The 3,365-nt window shown below is 38.5% G+C and overlaps 1 pseudogene; it reads right to left on the reverse strand.

The window, feature by feature from the left end:
- Positions 1-3,365, reverse strand: part of LOC116069409 — a 32,473-nt pseudogene that overhangs the window by 2,856 nt on the left and 26,252 nt on the right.

Below are 3,365 nucleotides of genomic sequence, written 5' to 3' on the forward strand. Positions count from 1 at the left end.
ATCCAGGACTTGCTGCAGTGGGAGTACTAGGTTCTGATGAAGCCAAGTAGTCTTGGTTTCTGTTAGTAAGATTCTTGCGTTTGCCTTTCACAATCTCTTGATTTTTGGTGTTAGATGTTCTTAGTGACTCTGACCGGAGCTTGTCCTGTCCCTGACGCCCTGCAAGGCCCCTGAGACTCGTGGGGCCTGTGCCTCCCGGCTGGCTGCTCCAGGCTTAGGAACTCACCAGAGAGAAGATGGTGGAAGCTGAGAGGATCCTGTCCCTGCCACCCTGTGGCTCCTCTGCGACTCGTGGGGCCTTTGCCTCCTGGCTGGCTGCCTTATCTCCTTTACATAATTCTGTTGACTGAGTTTTTTTTTTATAGGCAGAAAGCATGATTATAATTTCAGTCCAATATTTCATTATACAGATGATGGAAGAAAATCCAGCAAAAAACCTATCCAAGCAAGGTAGCAGGTGAAGACTCTACTTCATCCCCTAATCACCTCATTATTTCATTTAGAGTTCTCTCTGTCTAACTCCTGCTTCCCTCCATGCTTCATTGTTTTCATGGAGACATGGTCTCATTGTATATTTTTGGCTGACTTGAAACTCAATATGAAGACCAAGATGGCCTGGAACTCATTGAGATCACCTGACGTTGCTTTCTGAATGCTGGCATTAAATTTGTATACTCCATGTCTTTTGATTTCCATTCTTAAATTGTGATATTGCACAAATGTCTAATGATGCATCAACTACCATAAATGTCCTTTATGTTCTGCTTCTTCATTCTTCCTTTCCTACACCCTCTGGGTACCACTGATTTTTTTCATTATTTTTAGTTTTGATTTTTATAGAATATCGTGTTTGAGATAATTATGTAACTTCTCCATTAAACTTCTTCCATGTGTTTTCATGAATCAATATTACTTTTGTTTTTGGTGAATACCATTTTATGGTCTCAGTATACTACAATGTATCTGTTATCTCCTAAAGACATCAAGATTGCTTTGAAATTTTGGCAATTATGCACAAAGCTTCCAAAACATTTCTGTAAGGTTTGTATGTGTGATGACTAATCTCGATTGTAAACTTGATTAATCCTGCATCTAACTAAAACCCAAATGACTGGGCACAGTAGTGAGGTGCTTATTAATTTAAAAAATTAGAAGCAAAAAGAACCACTTCTAGTCTAGATCTTTAAGGTGTAGAGATAAACGTTTAATTCAGATCTTTTGAAGTGGAAAGGTCCACACTTAATCTGAACCACACCTTCTGCTGTCAGCCTATATAAAGAACACGGAAGAAGGAAGCCTCTTTCTTCTTGCTGTAGTCCTCACTATCAAGACAGTTCCTCAGATAAAATTATAGCCTACTACTTTTGGATTCCAGAGTATACTGACTATCTGAGAAATCCTGGTTCTTGGAATGAACAACTACTGTATTCTTGGACTTTCAATGCATAGGCAGTTATTGTTGTATTAACTGGAATTCAGCCTGTTCTAGATATTCTAGAAATTCCCTTCTCTTTAGAGAGGGATTCATTCTATAAATTCTGTTACTCTAAAGAACATTTAATAATACAGTATGTGTATATTAGTTTTTGGTTATTTTGAGATAACAAGTGGGGCTGCTGGCTCATTAGGTAAAAGTGTTCAATTTTGTAAGAAACCACAAATCTTTCAAAAAGGCTGTGCCATTTTTCCTTCTGGACATCAGTGAATAAGAATTTGTGATATTCAATGACATTTGAATCACTTGTTTTTCACTGTAGTTGGTTTGAAACATCTTAGTAGGTAAGGTCATTCATTATATTAATGTGACAAAACATGGTACTGACATCTTTTCATTTACTAATTTTTTCTATCATGTTTATTGAGTTCTTTGGGCCACTTCAATCAAATTACCATATGTTTTCTGGTGTTGTGTTAAAGTCTGCCTCAACCCAAGCATAGCTGTAGCCATTTTGTTCCATACATGCCAGCTATTTTATATTGTTGCTGTAATATTTTTGTTAGTCATTGACACAGAAAAATAACTTGACTAATCAAGGTAATGATGACCACATAACCTGTTATGTTATGAGGTTTGTTAATCTTAAGAAATTTCACAGTCAGGTAGTGGTGGCAGATGCCTTTAATCCCAGCACATGGGAGGCAGAGGCAGGCAGATTTCTGAGTTCGAGGCCAGCCTGGTCCACAGAGTGAGTTCCAGGACAGCGAGGGCTACAACAGAGAAATCCTGTCTTGAAAAACAAAAACAAAAACAAAACAAAATAGAAAAAGAAATTTCACAAAGCTTAACATAGGGTGCATCAAATTAAAGGTCAATTTGAATTTTTATGTCTAAAATGGCTTGAGTCAGAGACAAACAGCAGACAATACTTTCTTTTTTTGATGGGAATAACTATATTTTATTCCTTTTACATTTTTATTAAATATTTTCTTTATTTACATTTCTAATGATAATCACCTTTCCCAGTTTCCCCTCCAAATATATATATATATATAACCCTCTCCCTGCTCCAGCTCACCAACTCACCCTGGCCTTGGCATTCCCCTACATTGGAGCATAGAACCTTCATAGAACCAAGGGCCTCTCGTTGATGACTGACTAGGCCATCCTCTGTTACATATGCAGCTGGAACCATGAGTCCCATCATATGTATTCTTTGGTTGGTGGTTTAGTCCCTGGGAGCTCTGAGGGCACTAGGTATTTCATATTGTTGTTCGTCCTAAGAGGCTTCAAACCCTTCAGCTCCTAGGGTTTGTTTTCTAGCTCCTTCATTGGGGACCCTGCACTCAATCCAATGGATAGCTGTGAGTCTCTAGTTCTATATTAGTCAGGCACTGTCAGAACCTCTCAGGAGACAGATATATCAGGCTCCTGTCAGACAGCACTTGCTGGCATTCACAATAGTGTCTGGGTTTTGTGACTGAATATGGGAAGGATTCCCAGGTAGAGCAGTCTCTGAATTGTTCTTCCTTCAGTCTCTGCTCCATACTTTGTCTCTGCAACTCCTTCCATGGGTATTTAGTTCTCCCTTCTAAGAAGGATCGAAGTATCTACACTTTGGTCTTCCTTCCTTTTGAGTTTCTTGTGGTTTGTGGATTGAATTTTAGGTGTTCCGAGTTTCTGGGCTAATATCCATTTATCCACTTTCTGCACCTGCATATTAGCTCATTGTGGTTTTAATGTTTTTTTCTTATAAGCTAAGAGAAAACAATGCTTGTCTCTGTGGTTCAATCCACATATTCAGAGCTATGATTCTGATCAATCAGTATTAGGGTATTCATGTAGTAAACCATCCATGTCTGACTAAGATTGATGTTTATTTGTTTTGTGAAGTGTTTCCTGGGCCCCAATAGTTGAAGTGTTCTTT

The sequence above is a fragment of the Mastomys coucha genome, unplaced genomic scaffold (genome assembly GCF_008632895.1).
Source record: "Mastomys coucha isolate ucsf_1 unplaced genomic scaffold, UCSF_Mcou_1 pScaffold1, whole genome shotgun sequence".
Taxonomy (NCBI): domain Eukaryota; kingdom Metazoa; phylum Chordata; class Mammalia; order Rodentia; family Muridae; genus Mastomys; species Mastomys coucha.